Source organism: Microtus oregoni, unplaced genomic scaffold (genome assembly GCF_018167655.1).
Source record: "Microtus oregoni isolate MIOR12 unplaced genomic scaffold, Mior012 000026F_ref0000081, whole genome shotgun sequence".
NCBI lineage: Eukaryota > Metazoa > Chordata > Mammalia > Rodentia > Cricetidae > Microtus > Microtus oregoni.
Window position 1 is genome coordinate 15,553,474 of NW_024543085.1, and position 26,532 is coordinate 15,580,005.

A 26,532-nucleotide genomic window follows, 5' to 3' on the forward strand; every position below is an offset into this window, starting at 1 on the left:
CAGGTCGGCAATGGGTCTAATTTATTTTGGATGCTATCGGGAGAAAATGAAAAATCATTAATTGGAAAACTTGTGGTCTTTCTTTGATTCTGACTAAAGTGACAGCATGATCTTCAACAAGAACAGAAAAATGGCCAAAGGAATTGTTGTGGTCTCCTTAAACGCTGCTGAAATAAACTAATTGCATTCACAAAGGGATGTCACACAGGACTCTGATGACTAAAAGTGATTTTCTGTCTTCAGAGCAGCCAACCACGAGAAAAAACAGAGCCACAATTAATAACCCCAGCCTGTCGGACACTTCTGTCAGCAGCCCAAGAGATCTGGCTCCCTGGCTTTTCTTACCCCCGCTTCCTCTTTAGTGCATTTTCCCAATCTGTACTCCTGTTCCTCCCTGTTAAATTTCAACAAACTCACAGTCTGATTTTTAAAATTAGTCATTTAAAAAAATAAGAAATAATTGAAAACTTAGAGAAGAATAACTCCCATGAATAGCTGTTCACACCAGATGAAAGTAGATGGAAAGGTGGTTATGAATACTTTCGAATTCAGATATGTGATTTTCTGATAAAGAAAACCCATCACTCAAGGCAACAATATAAACAATGACCTTTGAAGATGAACACGTATTTGAAATGGGATTTCACTGAAGAGCATCAGCAAGTAGTCAATAAACACAAATAAACTACACATAATTAATCAGAACAACGGAATTCAAGACCATCCTGAGATGACACTCACAGAATTTCCAATGTCAGCCTCAGAGGAGTGCAAAGGCAAGAGAGGGTGAAGGCTTACAGAAGTTACACTCTCATAAGCTCACCAAGAGAGAATACAGTGGCCCTGTTCTTTCCAAAACTCCTGAGAAATTTTTCAGATAATTAAACATGAAGTCACTACACTAACACTTTCTTTTCTATGTATAGATTCATGCACTATGAAAACATTCACAAAGAGAAGTGTACCCAGATGGTTAGAGCAGGAGTTGTCTTAATTGAAAGAAGTGGGAAATATGCAATTAATTTTAAATCAGCAAAATTTAATATAATGTAGCTTGTTCATATGAAGAAATGTTATTTAGTCTTTTTCTATATTATTTTTATATATTATGATTATTTTTTATTTTTATTTTTTTCATTCAAAAATTTACACTTTCTCCCCTCTTCCCATTCCCTTCCCACTCCCCCACTCATCCTCTTCCCCCCTCCCTCCTTAAGAGAGGGCTAGGAATCCTGCCCTTTGGGAAGTCCAAGGCCCTCCCCACTCCATCCAGGCCTAGGAAGGTGTGCATCCAAATAGACTAGGGTCCCACTATCACACTGATGATTATCTCGAATATCATCATAGAATCTTCATTCAGCGATGGATGGAGTTAGAGACAGAGAACCTCATCAGAGCAATGGACTGAGCTCCCAAGGTCCAGTTGAAGAGCAGAAGGAGGGAGAAGATGAGCATAGAAGTCAGGACCACGAGGGGTTGGTTCACCCACTGAGACAGTGTGCCTGATCAAATGGCAGCTCACCAAATCCAGCAGTACCAGGACTGAACAAACATGTGATCAAACCGGACTCTCTCAATGTGGCTTCCGGTGTTATTTAGTCTTAAGAAGGAATGAAATTTCAAACAATGCCAAAACAAACATGAACATCTTTGTTAAACTAAAAGAGCATGTAATAAAGACTATATTCCATTTTTATTAAATATCCCAAAAGTGAAATCTGAGAGAGATTAAAAAATTAGTTGTTGTTTACTGTATGTTGGAAGGGATTAAAAAATAGTAAATAATGGGTATAGTGTTCCCTTTTGAAATGGTACAAGTTGCTACCAAGTAATTATGAGTTATTTTTTGTTTTATTAATTTCTGAAGCACCATTTTAGCACATACAAATTTATGTTCATAATTGTTTAATTACATATGAGTCGTTCTGATTTTGCATTTAATTGTCTCTCTGATGTCTTAGCCTGTTTCCTGTAGCTGTAAGATGTAAGAGAGACTGAATAAATTATTTTAAAAATTCTTTTGGCTGCAGAAGTCACCTTTGGCTGAAAAGTCACATTTAATGCTGGTTTCTTGTATCATGACATGGCAGAGAACTGTATATAAAAAGAACACAACATAAATTCATTTACTAATTTGGATACTGTATGACTTAATCACCTCCCACTCAGCCCCCTATTTTAGAACTGCTACAATGGCAACTAATTTTCAACCTGATTTTGGAAGTCATATCCACTCTGCACCTCACATTTCTACTCCAGTTCAAGAAGGTAGTCAGCTTTTCCCCCTTCTTATCCAAGAAGAAATTAGAGTCAGAGAAGAAAGCAGAGAAAAATTCATCCTTCTGTGATCTTCTTCGTTGTGAGTTCCTGGAGGAGACTTATAGATTGAAGCACTGGTGAAGGTAGCAAACATTTAGAAAGAAAAGACATGTGCCCTTACTGTGAAGGAGAAAGCTGCCCGTCTTGTAGGTTCTTCATTTCATGATAATTTGGCAATGCCCCGGGAATGAGTGATTCGGCAAGGAGGGCTAGGTGGATGGACAGGCGAAGGAGGAACTCTAATCGATACTTTCCAGTTTCAGTCCCCAAATATCAAACTTCAAAAACTGTGTTTGCCAGAATCTTTGGAAACTGACAGTCAACTTGAACAAAATTCAGATGCTTTTCTTTGTATGGTTGTATTATTCTGCATATATTTATAAAACTCTTGATGAAGGAGAACAGAGAATTTCCTGTTAGATTTAGAGCACATTTTCTGGAAAGTTTGCCTGAAAGTTCAGTATAATATTAGCTTGATTTAAAGCACTATAAAGAAATAACAGTGTTGACATTATCAATAGTATACAAATTTCCCAAACTGCCTTCCTGAGTCTGCACTAGGTCGTACTCACAAATAAGAGAGATGCTTTACCCTCAAGATTTCACATTATAAAAGAATAGACAAAAGTGTTTGTGATACTATATGGTATTACAAGAGCCTGTAATAACCATAATAATTAGGTAGGGCTCCATCACCAAAGAGGACTCACAAGTACCAAAGATGATGATTACAGACTGAATGTTCCTTGAAGATAAAAGGTATAATATAGTGACAGCATTAAAGTGGCTTACAAATATCTACTAAGGATGAATGCATAACGGGGAATGCAGAAAAACTACTGTCAGCTCAAATTGCGGGCCTCAATGAGATGTTCTCTTTCAAATCCAGGCAGCTCAAAATGTAATTGTGAGTATGGTTTTTAATCTCGTGCTGTTCATGAAAATACATTCTTGTAATGTGCATGCGTCGGGATTTTTTTTAAGGAGAACAACCAATACAGTATATATTATTGCATTAACTTTTATGATACTGTATGTTAAATCCAACTATGACTGTATTCACACTGGAAAAGATAAGAGCCTCATGCCTGCTCAGTCCAAGCTACTGGATACCTTAACAGCCCTAATATTTTATTGAATCTCTGAAGGCTTCATGTGGAACCAAAGATCTTTAACCATGATGAATGCCCAAAGACATTAAGTTATGGTATAATGGAAGGGATGTAGCAGCTGCAGCAGAAAGATCAGTGAAGGTGGCAATGGGGTAGATAAAATGACCACTGAGAAGCAAAGGCCAGCAAGCCAAATGCCAAGCTTTCCCTTCTGTGCCACTTTTATTTGGTAGGATGAACCTCCATATTTAGAGACCATCATCCCACTGCAAATAATCTACTCAAGAAAAGCTTTCCTGGGGCAAGTTCATTGGCATGTCTCTCACTTGTTTCTGTTGTACATCCACAGTGGCCACCAAATTTAACCATAACATTGTAATAGGGCTCAAAAGGCAGTGATCTTTCATGAGAATAGGCTCATGCCCTTCCATGGTTATCAAAAGCAATGCTGAGAAGCTGATACAAAGTACTTTCAAAGTTTTCAGCTCCATGGATGCAAGCAACATATTAATATCATATTTTGTGTTTTCAGTGAAGGTCAACATTTTGTAACGACTTAAAGAAAACTTGTTCTGATTCCGAGACTATGACAATTAACCCAGGACATCATCATATTAAAAAACCTTGTGGGATCATCCTGGAGGAAAGACTTGGAAATGCGGTTCTTGAGGAAGGTACAGCTTCTACAGGGAGAAGACAAAAGTGTATCAACTCAATCAAGACGGAGAGGGCCAGTGAGGCTGTAATAGACACTGGAGGTCAATTAGGTTGTGCTCAAGGCAAACTTCCGTTGGCATAGCTCCTTTTAACATCTTATGATCAGGTGATATCCTCAGATCTGTGTGAAACTTATTCATCAATCTACTCTTTCCATGTGCTTTCTACATATTCACATTGCCATCACCAACTCTGTAGTTAACATTTCTGTCTTTCATGATAGAATATTAGTCACTTAAAGTGAGAAATATTTTAGAACTTCTAACTGCCGTTGCTGTCTTCGTGTCCAGAGCTCAAAAAGTTTGTTCTAAAAATCATCTTTCTTTGTTCTCTTTCAACTTTCCCATTAATATTCCAAGAATTTTTTCCCTCTGAACACCTTGAAGGCTCCTTTTTTTTCCCCAAAGCAACACAATCTCTGTTCTGCCTTCCTATGCTTATTGCAGCACATTCCCTAGTTGGTTTTAATATATGGTAATTTATATACCAGATATGATAGGTTTTATTTTAATAATACATAAAATTCTTGGATACAAAATTAATTTAGATCATGCATCTCCAATTTCTGTACCTAATAGGGAACTTAATATCTTGAATTTCCAATAAACTTTGTGTCATCTAGTAATTTTTCAGTTTCTTTTGTCTTTTGATTTAGTTACTTCAAGGTCTGCAGGATGGTAAGAAATGCACAGGAAACAGACACACTGTATCTTATTGTCCTCTACCCGGAGACACATACTATTTATATTTCAGAGCAAGGTTTGGAAGAAGGCAAGGTGAGCTGTGAAACTAACTTATCAGTATACATATGGCTCCAGACTGGCAGTGATTTCTCTACTCTGACCAATAAATCTGGCCTTTTGTTTTTAGGGGCAGGTAACAAGTCCTTAGTGTATTATTTTCTATTCAACAGCAAGATTTGTAAAAGCATAGATCAGCTGTACGAGGGGGTTATATTCCATTTTTTTCCACATATTTATCTTCAACACCTATTGTGATGGTGTTGGTGACCACAAGTGTTCTGTTTATTAAGCACACAGTGTCAGGTTATGTCACATCCTCACAATGACTATCACTAATAATCCTGTCAATGATAAGCATTGTTACCTCTGTGTTATAGCAGGACAACAGAATAAGAACATAGCCTGAAGGCCATGATAACATAAAATTTAAAATGTAATTTTAGAAGACATCCTGGTAATTCAAGAGGTTGTATTCACTTGCCTTCACTGCTGCTCTTCATTTTGAGCATCCAGAAGTTTATATTCATTTGTGGGTAGCTTCAGTTGTGGAGTGCTATCATCCTTACATGTTCGCTTTTTAGCTTCGACCTCTCCCCACTCTGGACTAAATGGCAGGGTCACATGTAGCTTGACTGTTTCTAACAACAGTTCTGTTCATACAATGTTTACAAAATATGGTTCACACAAAGATCACCTTTGCATATCACACTGCTGTTTACCATTTAGGGTCAAAACCAATTTATAGAATTTGAAATACCTAATCATGCATTTCTTACTCCAATGCCAAGGTGGCTGACACATGGACATGGCCGAGAACTTTCTCGTAAACTTACATCGCTTGAATATTCAGCCTCCTCCACTTCTAGTTGGTCCGTTTTAGAACGTGATCTGTTTTTCCTTGTGGGCAAGTTCAGATTTTATGGTCCCAGAGAAATTTATATGCAGGACCAACAATCTCTGTACTTTCATTTGTATCCCTTTTTATATAGTTTTGACTAATTTATAAATGATTTTATATCTTTCTCTTTGTATTTAATAAGCAAAAGTGCCTTTCTTAACAATGGAAACTGATTACTACCTCTCGACCTTTTCATTCATCTACTCTCCTGATTTGTGCATTTTACCTTTACACAGTAGTCTCCTTTTTCTTGTCTAGTGAACAGAAACTCAGAGTGTTAGTATTATGTTTCTTCTTCATCTTTATTGATCGTCATTTATTGTGTTTATAACTTTATTTGGAATTTATTGTATATTTATCTCAAACATTTTAAATATTCCCTAAGTTATTTTCTAGAGCTTGTATTTCCTTCATATTTTTAGTAATTGTGTTAATATATTCACTCCCAATTTTTGTGTCTGTTTTCAGTGCTTTTATAATTAACTTTTGCCTGTTAAATCTAGGATTAATCATCATTGGTATCATATCAACCATGTACCTCAAATTACTCATATCTACAATTTATTTCTTTTCCATATATGTAGTCTTATTAAGTTTTCAGAACTCAGACTTTGCCTTCTAAATCTAGAAATTCAAATTTTGAAGCTACCCCAGTAAAACTGACTTAATTTCTTGTTTTCAAGACAAAATACATATTTTTGTCTCCAATTAAACTCATCTTTGAGGTTGGTGGGTACTATTGAAAAACCCTGCAGCAATGGTGAGATTTTCAGTCCCAGGACTCTGTCCATAGCCAAAGTTTACTTCATCTATATACTTAAAGCTTTCCCCATTTTCTGTACACTTTGATATAAAATAATGGTTGGGAGGTACGATCCTTACTAGATCTTATAGCATACTTTCAAAATCTACCTCTGAAAAATGTTTTTTGAGAGAGTACAATTTACAGTTGAGAGAGTGCATTATGTGATATGGCATGTCTATTTTAAATGGAAATAGAAAAGTGAAATGCCCCACAATCATTATGTAAATATTTTCTGTTGAGTCCCTACTTTGGCATTTATTCAGTGTGGCAGTACTAAATCTTCCCCATGGTTAATGCCTCACTTTTAATCCCTAATATTTTGTTAGGTTCTTTCTCTACTTTTAATAGCAAGACATACTTTGTCGAAAAAAATAATCTTGTACACATTGTATATTAGTCATACATTAAAAAACCTTACTTCTCTCCTGATTCTGCTGTCTGTACCATGGTAATATTCTGTATTCACCTTAAGTGACACAATTAATATATCTCATGCCTTCCCAGCCACAGTAGACTGTATCCTGAAACTGTGAACTAAAATAATCATTTTCTTTTTTTTGTTAGAGTATTTTATCACCACAACAGAAAAAAATATCAAGCCACCTTCTTACTATAAAATGGAGAATCCTATTAGACCCTCCTATGCTTATGATCTCATTTAGATTTTTACAGAGGATATCTCCAAATGAAACACATTAGTATTTCCAAGCAAGTAAGTGGAGAACACTCACCCAGTCCATAAAGCACACCCATTGGTTTTTTTCACCTTTCAAAGACATGGCGTATCTCTATTATCTAACTGGATCTAGCCTTCAGTTTGCTGTGTTGGATATTATTTTCCTCGCAATACTATTGAAATAATTTGGTAGAATATCTCCTTCAGCCTGGTTCTTGTCTTATCTTTCTTAAAGAATAGGGTAAAATCATAGTGAGTAAAAATTCCAAACCGGTGGTTATTTTTCACTAAAAGTACTAACCAACTGAACTTAAACAGATTGCCACCTGGGCTTTGACAAAACAAAGGCATGTTTGACAACTCCATAGCAGCTGGAGACTAGCAGAGAGCCCTTACAACTTGGAGAAGCGTCACAGCTAAACGTTCTCAGAGGACTTCTGGGGCCACTTGAGAGCAGACCCTCACTGAGCAAATGGGCAAAAAGCAGGTTACATACATATAAGAATAGGGAAAGTGGCAATTCGCCCATATCTGGCAGGCCTTGAAGGTGACAAGTCCTTGGAGAAACAAACTCCCAGTGTGGGACTTCGAGGCTTTGGCGGGAATGAGTTCCCATTATCAAAGCTGCTCCAGGAATTCTAGAACTGCTGGAGTTTAATTCTTGCCCATTAGAAGCCTCAGATGCAAGGAGTCACTTAAGAATCTTGATGAGTTTCCACGGAGCTTTTCCTTTTCTTCCTCCTCTGTCAAGCTCTCATCATTTCTTTTTACTGCAGTTCTGGAGTGTCCATATTTATATAAATAAGGTGAGATTTAGAACAAATCAGGAAGACTATCAAAAAATAATAAATTCTCTTCTGTTTTGGTTCCTGCAATAATGTAAGTACATCCCTGGTTTGGTTGCACTGGTACTCTGCCTGTCACTAGTTGGAAGAGCCTTTCTGACTGGCAGAGAACTCAAGGCCAAAATGGGGCAGGAAGTTCTGCATATGGTGGGAAACTCAAAATGGGAGATGAATTCCAACCATTTCATCATACCCCAACAGAAGTTCCTAACTATGCACTTTTCTTCTTTACTTTTATACACAGCAATACTTGGACAATATAGTACTAGATATTCTTAAATATCTGAATGATCAGATTCATATAGACATCTTTAAATCATCACAATATTGTTAGTGACTTCAGGTACTCAATGTACTCTTTTAAAACTGAAAGAATTATCCGACCAGGACAAGCAAACCAGCAGGCAAGTAGATACTGGCACCCTTTATCTGCTAGCACAAAAGGCTGAAATATTTACTAAAATGTTGCTAATTCTTATTTTGGTTATAAATACATGCATATAGACCTGGCAAGCCTTATTCTTTTTATTCTGGTTATGTGGCTTTTATCTTCTTTTGTAGATATTCTATTTGAGGATTTCTGTTGTCTGTTTCAAGGTCCCAAGGCAGGTATTCAATCAATGATTTAAAATCATGTTTTTTTTTTCCATTTGGTTTTTTGTGTTATAGAAAATTATTAAGCAAAAAGAAAACTGTAAGTTAATTACATATTTTCCTTTGAATTCACATTAAAGTAAATATCATGAATAGGATTTATTTCTTCTGAGGTACATTTAAAGCAATCTCTCAAATAATGAGAAAGTATAAAGTGTAAGAGAGTTACTGATTTTTCTGTAGGACAACAGTTATACAGCTATGTGCATTTAAATTCTACTTCTTACCATCATAATCCAAAGTTACATGCACTCACTGTGGTGGTTTGAATAAAAATGGCCCCTATAGTGTCATATATTTGAAGGTTTAGTTAAAAAGAAGTGGTGATATTTGAAGGAATTAAAATAATTAGAAGGTATGGCCCTGTTGGAGGCAGTGTATCACTAGGAATGGTCTTTGAGGTTTTAAAATCCTGTGCCAAGCTAGAGACTCTTCCTGCTACCTGTGGATCTAATGTAGAAATCTCAGGTGCTCTTCCAGCACCATGTCTGCCTGCATGTACCTACGCTCCCCACTATGGTATAATGGACTAAACCTCTGAAACTGCAAGCTAGTCCCAATTAAATGCTTCCCTTTATAAGAGTTGTTATTGTCATGGTGTCTCTTCACAGGAACATAAGGGTGAGTAAGCCACTCCTTTTCTCTGTAAAGAAGTTCTGCCTTAAATGGGTTGATATTTACAGTATTGTGTTTATTTACACATCTGCTAGAAACTCAAATAACAGGTATTTATCATTTAAAAATAGCATTAATTTTTTTTCTTGATTTTTGTGAAATTGATCATAAGTAGTTCATTCTCTGACATTCACTAACATTATTAAACAAATATGTTTAACCTCATTTTTCCAATTGTATAGCATTTGACCAGACAAAGCCTGCTGCTAAAAGTAATGAATCTCCTGGACAGAATGCTCACAACACTGAGATGCTGATGAATGAGTGTGTTAAGAAACTTCAAACCTGATATTATGCAGCCTATAAATGAAAAGAAAACGATAAAACCTATTACAAATTTCCTAAAGTCCTAAAAATTTATACAACTTTACCAGGCATAAGTAGACAGGTTGAAAGTGGCATTTTTCTAAGCCATCAGTAATAATAAAATAATGTTTGCTTTCAACTTTTCATTCTATAAAAATATTTACTTTGAACAAGGACTATTTTCATATTTTCTGTTTTCTTCAAAGGAGATCCCAAACTATAAGAAGTCCATTTCTGGCATACCTGGAATTCCTACAGTAAATTTTTTGAAATGTTATTCATTGCAATGTTTTAAAAACTTACTGCTTCATTAAAAACATGACGTGTGGGATTGGATGGCAGCTCAATGGCAGACCTATTGGCTCACACGTGTGTGAGGCCTGGATTCAGACCCTAGTACTGCAAACAAAGAAAAGCAATGGTTTCAGCAGCACTATCTTTGACATCTTATTCCAACATAACAGAGGTGATTTTTAAATGCAATCTTCAAACCTAAGATGAAACTTTAATAAAGATTCTAGACGACATATAATTTAAAAATCTTTTCTCCTTTGTGTAGCTCAGTGGCCCTTAGTTTCCAAATTTCAATTATCATTCAGTCTTTTTTAGACAAAGAAAAAATGTTGAAGGAAGTATCCCTTGAAAAAATGATCATCCAAACCTCCTTAAATCATCAAGGAATGGCCAAAATGGTATTCGATTTCTGCACAAATGGTTGAATATTCACCTAGGGTTCAACTCACCACCATATCCCCATGGAAGCAAAGGTGGAAGAATCTTCTGACCATGATAGAACTAATGGAAAAGTGTTCAGACTTTCCTTATAATGTATACTGCAGTAGTTTAATCCTCAATGAACAAGCTTTAAACATACTCACCCAAAAAGTTCTATGTCAGCTAGGTGAAAGATCAGTTCAATCTATAAAAGGTTTTACCTTAAGGGGCATGTTAAATCGTAAAAGGAAATTTTCAGTCATATCTTAGAGATGTGCTAAAGGAGTCTACATAAGCTCCTAGTGTAGATTAATTTGCATTGTAAGGAGATTTAGACATGAGAATTTCAGGGAATTCTACTGACTATCAATACATAATATGTTGTTAAACCTGGTGGTAAGAGATATTAAATGTTCAAAGAGGTCTCTGTGGTTGCAAGAGGGAATGAAAAACAGTGATATGACAGAAAGTAAATGGGAACAATGGTGGGTATACACAAATGCCTTAAAGAGTCACATGGTTGGGAAGACAGCATTTCCTCTCCTGCTGTGAACTGAAGTGATTACTCAAAAAACACAATACCCTTAATTAAGCTGTTGATCCTTTTTTTCATTGAATGTGAGAGAGGCTCCAGGGACTTCTGTGTATAAGTAATTGGTGCTGAGTTGTTAACAATGTCTGGGAAGGTGTGGAAAGATGAGAGGAAATGCATATAGCCAAAGTAAGTGGATTAGTGTGTGTGGTAGGTGGTTGAAGGTTTTAGGAGTTACAGCACAGATCCACACACATTCCCATCTCTTTCTAGAAAAATGTGAGTTGCTGACACAGCCAAGAGCCAGTCTACTGCCAAGTGTTTATTGTCATGATGGACGCTATGCTCAAACTTTGACCCCAAGTGAAACATTTCGTCTATTAAGTTTCTTCTAGGATGTATTTGGTTACATTGACAAGAAAAGAAAACCATGCCAGTAGCTGGTGCCGCAGCCTTTAATCCCAGCACTCGGGAGTCAGAGGCAGGCAGATCTCTGGGAATTCGAATCCAGCCTGGTCTACAAGAGCTAGTTCTAGGACAGGCACCAAAGCTACAGAGAAACCCTGTCTTGAAAAACCAAAAACAAAAAAATTCACCACCAAAAAAAAAAAAAAAAAAAAAAAAAAAAAAAAAAAAAAACAAAAAAAAACAAAACACGAGCCTAAATCCAATAAAGGTATCAGTTTAATTTCCACCAAAAAATTAAGAATAAATGATCAAAATAATGGAGAACAGTACTCAAGTTTTATTTTACAGTAAGTTTTTTCAACCCTGCAATAGCTCTCAAACTTGAGAATTGCTGACTGAAGGAGAGGCCAGATTTCAAGGAAAGGAGCAGTAAAACACTGAGATGGTTTCCTCATTTTTCCTCATTGAGGTATCTTCAACCCTTTACTCAGGTAACTGTGCTCCTAGCAACTGAGAAATCAGACATTTTGACTAAGTGATTTCTTGCAATAAACATAGATGAGTTGAATATTACACTGTGATAATCATGTTACTTTTAAACTATTTCTGTTTCGAAGAATATTGATGATTTTCTAGTTACTGAGAATGACTGAACAAACCAAATTGTCTCTGTTTCTGTTCATGTGTGACTCAGGAGACATTCTGAAATCAAGAAAAATGAGCATGGTGTTTTCTGTTGTACCAGCACCTGAATTGCTTCCTGGAGTGATGAACATCCAGCTCCACTGATAATAGCCCAAGCCAAATTAATGATGGAGTCTGGGCAATTGATGCGGGTGCCCTTTCGAAAACATTGATTCTGGTGTACTTTTTATCCTCTTCCTTTGGAAAATGGTTAGCTGAAATATTTTTCAAAGTTCCTGACTAACCAAAGAGTATCTGACAGTTTTGTAGATACAGAAATAGGTAGAAAAGATAAACAAATATTTTAAGTCGAGCTTGGAGAACCAGTGGGTATTAGAATGCAGTGCAGCTCAAAATGAAGCCAGATCTCAGACTTTAGTCACTGTACTGTGAGGATTCTTCTCAGAAAGCTACCCTCATCTATATATAGAATTTTGTTCCACTGTGAACAACTGCACATGTCGGTATTTTGCACAGTTGCAGAAAACACATAAAATATTGACAGAAACACACAAGGTAAGGTACTGCTGAAAAAGTCGTATTAAGCATCTTGAAAGTCCATGTTCTTCAGGCACCTACTAAGCATTATAGCAGGAAGATGCTATAGTTGTGTTTTTTTTTTTCCTGACACTTAGAGTATATGTTATACTATTATTTTTTTAAAGTCAAGAATTTATTTCCTGCGTATTTTTAACATAGATAGATAAGGCATAATCATTTTAAACATTTCTATTTTTCAATATGTTTTATTTGGAAAATGTATTACTTTTTAATGATATCCTGTTTGTTCCTTTACAAGTTCTTAGGCATTGAAATATTAGAAAGAATTAAAATAAAAAATATACATAAATTTTGGATAAAAGAGCATAGAAAATGAGATGACCAATTTAGTACATTATACTGCAATCAACCACCTTGCCAGTTTATATTCAAATTCAAAATCCTGCAAGTCTAGAAATCTACTCAAACTATGGTACGTTATTCAGCGATTTTGTTAATTGTTGTTTTCTTATTGTTCTCTCCCTGATTCCAATAGATCAACATAAGAGAATTATTTTCTGTCTATAATTACATTTTAATAAATTACCATGGAATATCTGCCAATTATCACTGAAAGAATGGTACGTCCAGCTTCTACTTTACTGATGCCTGATGTCAAATTGTAATTCAAAATTAAGTACTTGAAGAACTTTATCAAAAAAAATTTTAAGGAAACTTTGATCATATTCAGCATGTTATCATGGGAGGAAAATTTCAACACAAAATGGTAAGCTGCAAGTGTAAACATTTAACAGGATGATTTTCTTAACCTCAGTGTTCCAGGGGAAGTGTCCTGGTCAGGTGGCTGGAGAGGCAGCAGCTGTGAGTGTTACAGGGAGCAGCAGACAGGATGTGAACACCTGCAGTTTGCTTTGTTGTAATATTACTGATGCTTACTTAAAATGATTAAAAATAACACACAAGAAACATTTGTTCTTTTATGTTGCTTCCTGTAGTTTTATAATTTAAAAGAAAGGTACTATGAGTTTGTATCCAAATTATTACTTTAAAAAATTGATTTATGGGTTGACAATTCATTTGAAGTATGTGATATATAATAATCACATCAGGATAGGAAGAAATTTTATTGCCTGGAATGTGTTTACTTTTTTTTTTTTTTGGTTTTTTGAGACAGGGTTTCTCTGAAACTTTAAAGCCTGTCCTCGAACTAGCTCTTGTAGACCAGGCTGGCCTCAAACTCCCAGAGATCTGCCTGCCTCTGCCTCCCAAGTGCTTGGATTAAATGCTTGTGCCACCATCACCTGGCTGAAAATAATTTTTGTGTAACACGTAGCAATTTATATACATTTCAGAACATAATGTGACTTTTGTCTATTTGGTTGAGTTTTGAGACAGGGTCTCACAATATAGTCCTGACTGGGATGGAACTCACAGTGTTCTACTTACCTTTGCCTCCCAAGTATTAGGATTAAAGGTATGTACCCCGAGGCCAGACTCAATATTACATTTTAACAATAATACATATAAATAATATCCTAATCAATATAATTTGCATTTCATCTTCTCAATTATACTTTTGTGTGGATACTTAGAGATCCTCTTTTTACATCCTTAAAATATGTAATTTTTTTATAATTGGTATTATTAACCCGCAAGTCCAAACAGTGCCTCCAATATGTGTGTACACTAAGGATGAGCACACCAGTGGCCAAATCCCGAAAGAAAGGGACTCTTGTTCCTTTAGCAGCCATCAGCTTCCCATAGCTCTTTTCTAAGGAGAGGACCCTCTCCTATCCATGATTGCCTTTTTTACTGCCTCAAGCTTGTGTAGGTCTTGCCCAAGCAACCACAAAGCCATAGATACTTTAAATCGATGTTCGCATCAACTATGTCAAGTTCAGTGGTCGGCATTTCACAGCTCTCCTCTCTATCCACCAGCTCTTCTCTTCTCTCCATCCCATCTTTCTTGAAGTTCCCTGAGCCTTGGGTGGGACATGGTTGATATAGCTGTCCCATCCCCAGCTGACACTCAGTTATATATACTCAGTACTTTGAAAAGTTGTGTCTCTAACACTACCCATTCAGAAGCTTTCCTGATCAAAATGGAGAGCAACAGAAACATGTGAGTATAATCACAAATATTTAGAATAGAGTCAGACAGCGTGACTGTTCATGAGCAACCTCCTGGTGGCCACATCCTTAAGCAAAAGTGAGTCTCCTCTCAGCAACTTTCAGTTACCCATACCTACTGTGATAGAGTTGGATCTTGAAGGTACTCATACCATCCATGCCTAAAACTTTGATTGACTTGAAGTGATGCTTTTCACATATGAACTCACAGAGAGTGAAGCAGCATACACAGAGCCTGATGGTCTGCACAAGGTCCTTTGCAGATATATTATGACAGCCAGTTTAATTTTCATAGGATTCCTGAGTGTGTGAATGGGTGGATCTCTCATTCTTGCCCCTTCTGTTGGATCATCTTCATTCTGTCTGTTTGTTTTGTTCAATTCTAATAATTTGTTAGTATTTTCTTTATCTTATTTCATTATATTATATTTTATTATTATTCCTTAGGTGCCTGTTTGTTTTCTAAAGAGAGACGGAAAGGCTGTTGGTTTACAAAGGAGGGGAGATGCGAGGGTAGTTGGAGGGAGGGACAGAAGAAGAGAAAACCATAATTAAGGCATACTATGTGAGAAAAAAAATATGTTCAAGGGAAGGAAAATATATTCTGCTTTTCTAGTGTAAATTATTACACCTGATTTGACTTGTGTGCAACAGTAATGTCATGACCTAAAGTCCTCTTTCTACATATCCTCCCAGTCCTCTGGTTCCTATATTTTTCTGTTCTTTCTGACCCTCTTCCTTGAACTCCACTGAGCTTTGGATGTTGATATATATTTCCCATCCACAACTGAGCATGCAGTGTTCTTTATACTCAGCACTGTGGCCAGTTATGATTCTGCACCAACTGCTACTGACTGCAAAAGGAAGCTTCTCTGACCGAAGTGAGAGCATAAATCTATGGGTATGAATACTAGAACACGGTTTGAGAGCATGACCATTTACAAAAGCAACAATAGTAGATTCCCCAGTAGCCTATTATCCCCCATTTGTATAATAATCCTCCAGTCATGGACTTGCTATCTGTCATGTACCTGTGTTCTACCAACTCCCCTAAATGAATTTTCCCCATGGATTAGAAGTTCATACATGTTCTGTGTAGCTTTTCCTGAAACCTTTTTGGGGTCAAGTCTTGTTTCAACACTTCATTTTTCCAGCCTCCGTGCTCCTTTATCCTTGAAAATTTCTGCCACCTGATTTCTACTTTAATGTTATCTGTTGCCCTATTTTCCACCCAGTTGTTGTAAAAACTGCTATGGAAAAAAAAAACAATTCAAGCAGAAAGGTTATTTCATCTTATACTTTTAGGCCCCACAGTATTGAAGGAATTCAGGACAGGAATTCAAGGGAGGAATCTGGATTAGAAACCATGGAAAAATTTTGCTTGTTTTCTCATTGGCTCAGGTAGCTTTACTATACAGTCCAGGCTTACTTGCCTAGGTATGGCACCTCCCATAGTGGGCTGTACCCTTTCACATCAATTGTCAATCAAGATAATCTCTTTTACAGGCATGGTCACAGGTTACTCTGATTAAGGCAATTTTTTGATTAACAGTCATGCTTTACATAATTTTTATGTAAAGTTGACATTAAATATGTCTAGTTGACATAAAAAGTAACCAGGACATTTATAATTCACAAAAGAGCTCTCTAAAGTCCTTCACCCTCATAGTTTTCTGTCTTTATCATATACTCCAAATTAAACATATAAAACAAAGAAGTTTTTTAGCTAGTGTCCACTTATGAGGAAGAATATCTGTAAATCAATGCTTTCTTTTGGTTGAATGTCTTTATGCTCTCCGTGTCAGATGCATAGGAAGCGTTATTTTGCATGTGTTGGCGATCAAACATGACACTGAACTCTGTCACCACTGAGCTATATCTCTAACTTCCACATTTTCTTTAGCTAACGGGGGAATAGGAATTGAAACTTCAATGTGTTGAGCCATCATCCTACCTAGCTAGAGCAGATATAAAGAATTGAATGGGGGAGTGGGAGGGAAATGGAGGGGAGGAAGTGAAAATTTTTGAATGGAAAAAAATAAGAAATATATTTATGCAAAAATAAAAACAATTATGAAGAAAAATGAAAAAAAAAGATGTGGAAAAAAATAAAAGTTACCTAAATTGTTAGGCTTGTAAGAGGCATATTCACTATGGGAACAGTATAGAAACTCTGATAATCACTGTACTACCATGTGATCTAGCAATCACATAATATATATATATATATATATATATATATATATATATATATATACACTTTCTCATGGCTATTAAAGTACATGACATAATGAACTTATTAGGGAAAAGTTTATTTTGAATCACTGTCTTAGAATTTTTAGTCTATAATTGATTTTACTTAATTGCACTTCAGTCCCTAGGAAGGCAATCTATCATGGCACAAGGGTATAGTCAAGTGAAATTAAAGCCTTATAGTCAGGAACAGAAAAGCAAAAGGAAGAAACAAGGCTTCCACAATTCCCATGGAAGGCAGCTTGGCTGCCACTACTTAAAGACTCTACTGCATGCAGAGATCTTGTAAGAGGCTAAGACTCTGATGCTTATACTTTTGCAGAATATTGAAAATCAAGCCAAAACAAATAAAGGGTTCTGTCAAAAATAGGGAAGATTACTAGTTTAGCAGAGAAACGGCCACAATTTCGTGTTTATAGAAACATTATCACAATATGTACTGCATTTACCCAGCTTAGAGTCTCATTGGTCAGGTTTATAGCAGTTGTTTCAATGTTACTAGGTTATCAATGACAAAATTGTTTTATACTAAATTTGAGTAGTCTTCTTTAAAACGTAAGTTAGCTTTTTAGTGGGTTTTAAACAATTATGATATGTCAAGGCAGCAAAATATTGAAATTATGGCCATATCTACTGGATTAAAGTGAGTTTGGAATATATAAAATACTACAGTATACTTATCAAGCAATTCAGTACATTCACATTACTAATTTTCTAAGTCCTGCAGGTGCACCAGCATATCTATATGCAAATGAGAATGGATATATGATATTGCTTAATGGTAAGGTTTACAACCAGTTATCAATCACTCAAGTCCTAGGTGAAGAAGGGATGCCACATTGTTCTGGGCGTGACATCCACCTGTAGGATAAGTGGATCAACTAAATTCTTTTCAAGCTTTCTAGAGAGTAAAAAATCTTAAATAAAAGTATTATTCGATCAAATAGAGATAAGTTTACTTAGATAACCATTCGCCTGATCCTCATTGGTACAATTTGCATAATCCTTAGTGTATCAATGAATACAAAAAGGTTTGCAGATATGAAAAACCATTGCAGTCTTTCAATGACCAGTTGAGATTGTCAGAGAAAGTTCCTGTTGTTTTTCTTATTGCTTTCTTAGGTAATGGCTCACCATAATATAAAGTATAAAAGTTGTTTCATATGAGAGACTTCCTAGAGTTAAGAACAACACCAATCAATGAGTTTGTTGGAGAGAAAATTTTCCAGCCCTAAATGTAAACCCTTCATACCGACAGTTTTCTTTTCACATTGTGGCAGATGGCAGAACTGGTTGCAGAAGCAAATAAGAGTTTTCATAGATCATCATTAAATTAAATAACTGAGATTGCTATAAACAAAAGTAATTTAAGCCTACCTTGCAAGCAGGATGACAGCTTTATATTCCAAAATATGTCACCTTTATATTTGAGTCTAATGTAATTTTTCCCTACCAGCAAGATATCATAAAACTAATGATTTTGAGATTATGTCACCTGAATCTAATCTCATATTTCTTTATGTATTTTCCTTTTTTTGTCCTTTCACACTGTCTGGAAGCTTTATAACTCCCTACCAATTTTATAAACTCATAACACTTTTCGTAAATAACCCCCGCAGAAATGTTGGCACAGTTAGTAGCTGTGTGTTGTGAATGTGCAGCTTCTTGGACACTGTGTGTATTAGTGTGGACAGGTGAGGAATATCCAAAAATAAAATATGGAGGCCTAAACCAAAGACAAAATTTGTTAAGAAGTTAATTTTAAAATAAACAATATGCATATAATTATCAATTATCAATAATATTTTCCTACATTTTCTTTGTCCAATATACACAAGAAAATACTCAAATCACAGCAGATTATACATAGAAAAAGTATACAGATGTGTCACTGAGAAAATATATCTATCTAGTCATTATTACTCTTTAGTGTGCTTTATGAAAAGTCCAGTAAGCCAATAATGTTTGCTACTTCACTTGGTCAAGCACAACTCCCTTGTTAAAGTGTCTAATTAATGAGTTAATGAAAAGAATGATCATTATCTAGCTGGCATGCTAATCAAGGAAGGATCTATTTATGCTAAATATGATTTTTTTAAATTTTGTTTTATTAAATTTTCAGAATTCGAAAACACAAAACAATAGTGTAACCTCACAGCCTGACATTTTTTTAATGTGTTTTGTATATAGGCATGTCTAAAGACATAATTTCTTAAGATTTGGGGGTATAATTGAAGGTGACTACTCAAGCTTTAGTTGTATCCTTTCTCTGTATTCCCTCATCTTTGGTTCTTTTTCTGTCGCCCATGTCCTTGCTCTGCTTCTAAGCATTCCCTATATGTAAACACTTAATTTGACCACCACAAATTATGGAACAATGCCTATCTTAGCTGAACCAGCTTATAAACAGAAAGAGTAAGTGAAAGATTTTCTGTGCTTTTCTTCATCCATCCACCTAGGAGCAATTTTGCTGTCACAACCAGGTCACATTCCAGTGCCCTGTTCACAATGTAGCTTTGTGAAACTCAAAACCTAATTTATCTCTAGCTTTTAATTCCCAAGACAAACTCTAAAACTAATCTAAGCTAAACACCAGAAGAACAAAACTGATTTTGGTTAAACATAACCATTTTTAATACATTGTTCACTATGTTTTTTCTTTATTGCCTAAAATATTTAATATAGAGATATGTGTTCTCTGGTTGAAAGGTTAGGCGCATCTGTGCAGGTGGAAGCTTTACTTGAGATTTTCTAGGCATTTGTTCCCAATGGTGACACATGGATTGTTCTCCATGGATGGTTTTGTTTATGTATTTGTATAACTGTTGTCTTGTAGGTTTTGATTTAGATGTTTATTTTACTCAATGATACATTTTAATCTTTTTTTAAAATCTCAAGTTCAGCTAGTCTGTCTGTATAGCAATACAGATGGAGAATGAGACTATTCACCTTCAAGAAGCAGTAACTATTTCCTCTTTTGAGAACGAACACTGAAACCTACAACAACTGCTTGCCTGAAAGATATACTGGTGCAACAGTGGCACAAATGTTATGGGAGTAACCAATCAACTTTTATTGTATTTAAATCCAAGAAGGAACACAGACATGACACTGCTAAAGCGGTCAAGCATTTGAGACAATATAGGTCATAGACACTAGGGGAAAAGCTAGTACTATTATTCTTCAAAAGGAGCATGATCATAAAGTGACACCTAATGACATACTGCTATAATCATATATGAGAGCATAGTAAATACTTCTTCTCATAGCAAATGGTAAATCACAAGGAAATTCACAAGTGAACAATGTGCACAAAGTTGGAGACTTTGGAATACTAAGCTGTAATTGTGATGTTGTTATCAACCAGGGTTCTGGCAACTATGCAGAAAAGGTGGAAGAAATCCTGTAAGAGCTACCAAGGATGGATGGCTCTAAGGTATTGGCAGAGACTGCTCATTCTTTGCCCAGCTGCCCAGACCCAAAGTAACCACAAAGAAACCGTATTAATTACAACACTGCTTGGTCAATGACTCTAGGATATTTCTAGCTAGCTCTTACATCCTAAATCAACCTATTTCTATTAATCTGTGTATTGCCACATGGTTGTGACCTACCAGTAAGGTTCCACCCAACATCTGGTATCTGTCTCCTGTGGTAGCTACATGGCTCCTCATTGACTCCACCTCTTCATTTTCACTTTTAAAATAAATCATAAACATAATTGGCAGGGTGGTTTTGAGTAATTCAATACAAAGTATGATAAAAGATCACATATGTAGATACTGCAAAGCAAGTTAAAACAGAGATGTAGTGAACATTTGCTGCTTCAGTTTTCCTTAGCAATAGTCACCCACAATACCTTCTAACAAAGCAGTGGTAAAGTAGTTAACATTGAAATTCCTCACAAAAGAGTTCGTTAATTTTGATTTAGTTGAAGTATTATTTTTTATCACATATCTTATTTTGTTAGTTTGATCAGTTTGACATAAAAAAAATGAAACAGATTGGGTATCTTGGACAGCTAATCTTCACTCCATAGTTCTGTTAAATGAACTTCCAACATCCAAGTGTCAGTGGGACAGATTTTCTTCTGGTATACACTCTGTTATCTTCTTGTTGTGTGCTCATAATACATTTTCTTTCTGCACAACTGAGGAAACCTGGAGTCTCTCCTTCATCTCTGTGACTAATCTGTGTCTCATCGTTTAGTGCATGGTTGGTTGGATTCTCCGTTGTTGTGGTAAGGTAAGCTTGCGCTAGCAGAAGCATGCTTCAAGGTCATGACCCTAAAATCCTAAATTCTTTCTGCTAGGCTCTTTCTCTCACATGTTCTACCACCTGCCAATAGCCCCACAGCTGGTGACTGATGAGCCTTTTGGGGAGTAAGTGAATTCGTTGTAGATTCAAAGATGAAGAGGTTTCCCCATCCTGCAAGAGTCTATTCTTAAGCCTCTCTTGGTTTTAAATGCCTCTTTAAAGGTTCCATTAAGTGTTAAAACTTAAACTCAACTGCTTTCAGGGATCACAACTGAATTCATAATATTCAGGAAGTGCTTTAAAATATATGGAGTTTAAAGATGCTTAAATGAGGACTCAATAGAAATACAAATATTGAAAGATAAAGAAACGTTGATGCTAAGGGGAGGAGGGGTTCTTTTTTTGTAGTTCCACAGTATTTCAAGCTTTTATTCTAGATTGCCATTCTACACTGTATATTCATTTTATTTCTTTCTGCTATTTTGAAAAAAAATGTATTTATTTAAAAAGCTATTTTTCTTATTTTATATACAAGTACCAGTTCTCACTCCTTCCCCTCCTCCCGTTTCCTCCATCTTTCCCCCACCCCACCCCCATATATTACTCAGAGAGGGTAGAGCTTCCCATGAAAAGTCACTAAAGTCTACCACATTGCTTTGAGGCAGGACCAAAGCCCTCCCCACTATATCTAGACTTAGTAAGGTATATCTCCAAAGAGAATGGGTTCAAAAGACAGTACAAGCAATAGGCATAAATTTTGGTTTTACTGCCAGGGACCCCGCAGTCTGTGTCAGACATAAAACTGTCACCCAAATTCAGAAGGCCTTGTTTGGTTCTGTGCTAGTTCCCTGCTGTCAGTCCAGAGTTGATGAGCTCCCATTATCACAGGTAAATTGTTTCAGTGAGTAAGGCCATCATGACCTTGACCCCATTGCTTGTAATCTTGATCCTCCATCTCTTCACCTGGACTTTGAGAGGAGGTGAAAATGAGTGGGGGAAGAAGAACTTAAAGGAATTGGGTGGCCAAGGTTGGGAAAGGACAGAGAGGGAGAACAAGGAAAGTGTTATCTTGATTGAAGGAGCCATTACGGTGTTAGCAAGAAATTTGGCATTAGAGAAATTCCCAGGATTCTACAAGGATGACCCCAGCTAAGACCCTAAGCAACTGTGGAGAGGATGCTTGAACTGGCCTTGCTCTTTAGACAGATTGATGACTATCTTAAATGTTATCATAGAACCTTCATCCAGCAACTGTTGGTTGCAGATACAGAGATGCGCAACAGAGCACTGGGCTGACACTGCAGATTCTTGTAAATATCAGAACGGACAGAAAACAGATGCTCCCACTTGTGTAGACAGAGAAGCACTTATGTGCTGCAAATATTTATACCACTTATAAAAGACATAACAAGGCAGATAACATGGGCATTTTTAAGGGAAAATATTTTAAGAAATTAATAATTCCTGTGTCATTAACATTTTCATGTCACTCTCATAATAAATGATTGAGTGCCAAATGGCAATTGTGCTAGGATGATGTGACACCTCTACAATACTGTAAACACTTAGTAAGAAATGAGCTTTCTGTAGGACCTGATGTTTCCAGACTCCAAAATAAGTGACATATTCTTATGTCAACTAAAGAAATAAATTATTGAGTGTGGATACACAAACACATATTAGAGGCTATTATTGGAAAGTTTAGGTATAGATTATATAGATTACTAGTAGGTTATAAATCTGTGCTGCTTTATAGGCCTTACTGCATTTGCTTGTTTAGGTTGTTTTTTGACACTTAATCTTATGTAGGCCGGACTGAGCATGAGCATGCATTTTAGACTCTACATATCCCTCCAGAATAATGGGATTATAAATGGGCACTACCATATAGAAATTGACAAGGATCAACTTTAAAAGCTGCCTCGATGCAAACCGGTAATCAATTCCATTCTTAACAGGTTTACATTCAGATTTGAAGAATGCAAATGCACTGCAATAACTTGAATTAAATTTTTAATTCAAAACAAAAATACATATAACCAAGGCAAACTGATTCGTGAAAAATAGTAAACCAAAGTTATTCTACAAGCAGCTGAAATACGATTAAAATCAATTTTCAAAAGAAATGTATCATCTAGCCAACTACAGAAATTAAAAATCTTTAATAGTTCTTTCATAAAATGGAGAGAAACTGTTCATTACACACTCATGATGTGACTAGAATTACACTGTCATTGACAATCAAATGTAGTAAGAATAAGTAAATGTGTAGATAAGTTTAACCCCAAATTTTTACTTACAGAATTTTCTAAAAAAAAAAAAAAACCCTGTTATTTCTACTAAAAACAAAAAAAATATTTCTACTAAGCATATAGAATTGCATGGTATTTATTTTGTGATCAACTCTTCTGAAAATTATCTTTATTTCGTGCTAGAAGAATCAGCACACTGTGTGACTCAAATATTGATGCCAGATTAACTGTGATCATCATTAACACCACCAGAACATGAAGCTGATCAGTCCTCATCAGTACACGCAGACTTTAGTGAACAGTTGGCTAATAGAAATGAATGGAAATAAATTGTAAATTAAATACAGTTTAGAATTGCAAGTCTTTTGTGTTTGATTGTAAAATTATGTTTCTCACAAGTAAATATACTGATTTCCAAACTGATATTTCTTTATTTATGCAATATTGAATGGGTTATTAAAGATGAAATAATAGTCATTGTTTTAAGTGAAAGAAATCATTGATGATAAAGATAGGAACTATTTTAAGTGCTTATAATAATACTGAATTTATTTAGAAAACCATTAGATATTATGTTATGGATAATGAAATTGGGACAGGACTGACCACTTTAAAATAAAAAGGAAATGTTAATGGTTATTATAGTATTTAATTATTTGTATAATCAAAACACTAACGATTAAAACTCTTTCCTATACTTGTATCTCAACTAAATATCCTTATAGAGTCAATAATATTTCAGGGAATTTGAACATCTAAGATACTCATAAGTATTTATATTTATGTTACAGAAATCTTCAAGGTTTTTTCTATATCTGTGAGTTAGAGATAATTGACCAGATGAGAGTTCAGTTTTATGTTCTGATATTTGTACATTTAACTGTAAACATGATGTGGACTCACACATTCTTAATATAGATAATTAGTTTAGATAAAACCAGTTTTGAATCAATTTTATTAATATTAGGAAAATTCAGTTTTGTCTAATATGCTTTTTTGAGTGGGGATCAAAAGAACAATGTTTAACAAGAGAAGGAATATTAATTAAATATTTAATAAAAACAGAATGCATGACAACAAGGTCTGTTTGCTTTCTGTTTGATCTTCCTTCATTCTACTTTTTACATTAATTCTCTACTCCCCTATGATATCTTCCAATATAATTATATTTCACAGACACAGCAGGTGAAGTATAAGTGGCTGGCAGCTTTGCGTTTTATTAGCTCTATGTTCCAGAAGGTTCAGACAGAAAAGTAGAGATATAAATCTTGAGCAAAAATATGTTTTAAACAGCTGTATACAGCAAAGATAATTTAAGTGAATTATTTGTATAGGTTTGTTCATGGGTAGTTCTATTTCAAAGTTAAATACATAGCAATGACTTATGAAACACCATCATCCAGGGAGGCCTTACTGAATAGTTTAAATTGAAGGGAAAGTGGAAAGACAAATGCTTAAGCAACACTGCAATAAAAATGACACCTGAGCTCTACGTCATAGTCATATGTATAATAAAATGTGTTGTTTTGGTCAGTTATATAATAAAAATAATTATCAAAACATAAATTTATTTCAAAATTTATTTTCATCTTTACACCTTAAATTTATAAAATTGTAGTATATTTCAAAATAACCATCCAATTTCACTTTTTCTTCTTTTTTCTTATAACATAATATCTCAATGATTTGTTGGGAATTTCACAACAGACGCCGCAATCCCACTCCCTTCCCAGTTCCTCCATATCCTCTCTTCATCCCTGCAGCATCCCCCCCCCAAAGAACTACCAAAATCATTTTAAGAAAAGACACTATGAATTTAGATGTAAAGAAAAGACTACCATTCTATAACATGGTATACACAACCATGTCCAGGGATGTACTTACAGAGAAGCCCATGACTGAAAACACTTCCAGCCTGCTGAAGCACCATATAATATTCTTCTGTAAAACACTGTTGGCATATTAATGGTATACATGTCTTCAAGTCTTGTGTCTTTCAAGAAATATACCTTGTTTAATTATGCTTACAAGTACTCTTTATACAGTATTAGTGCTGAATGTGTATGTGGAAACAAATGATATACCAATCTGGGTTCTCTATAGGAACAGAGCTTATAGAATACATGCATATATATATATACACACACACACACATGTATTTACACACAGACATATTTGGGATTTATTAGAATGGCTTACAGGCTGTGATACAGTCACTCTAACAATGGCTGTCTACCAACAGAAGGTTCAAGAATCTATCACTTTTCAGTTCACGAGGCTGTGTATCTCAACTGTTCTTCAGTAATGCCAGTAAATGAATGTACTTGCCAGTGAGAGTGAGTACAAAAAGTCAAAGAGAACAAGCTTTGTTTTCCAAGTACTTTATACAGACTGCTAGCAATAGGTCAGCCTTCGATTAAAGTTGGCTCTTTCCATCTCAAAAGATCAAAATTAAAGATGGATCTTTCTACTTGAAATGATCCAGAATTATTGTGTGAACTCCTTCAGCCAATAGCCATTAAGATGCCAACACCCTTGGGACATAGTCTCATGTACTATAAATGCAGATGAAAAGTGTGCTCAGCTCTTTTTGCTACTGGATTTGATACAGTTTCTAGCACATGCAGAAGACTGTGAATCACTTTCATTACTGTGACTTTATCCCCAAATAAATAAACATTTATTATTTATTCCAGACTATTGTGGAACTCTTTGGTATGACAATAAATGGGCCCCCATGTGTCCTGACTCCACACCATTGCTGTATTCTGCCAAGAACCCTGCCTGTGGCCTTCTCCCATCCCATACAGCTGAACTACCCCTCTGGCATCCAACAATATTAGCTACTAATTATTATTTTTTTTTTTTTTGGTTTTTCGAGACAGGGTTTCTCTGTGGTTTTGGAGCCTGTCCTGGAACTAGCTCTTGTAGACCAGGCTGGTCTCGAACTCACAGAGATCCGCCTGCCTCTGCCTCCCGAGTGCTGGGATTAAAGGCGTGCGCCACCACCGCCCGGCCTTAGCTACTAATTATTATTAGCTTACTCACAGT

General features: G+C 35.6%; 1 pseudogene; it reads right to left on the minus strand.

Annotated features, from left to right (window-relative positions):
- Nucleotides 1–5,374: 5,374 nt before the first annotated feature.
- The window catches only part of LOC121463266, a 104,984-nt pseudogene continuing 83,826 nt past the window's right edge, over nt 5,375–26,532 (minus strand).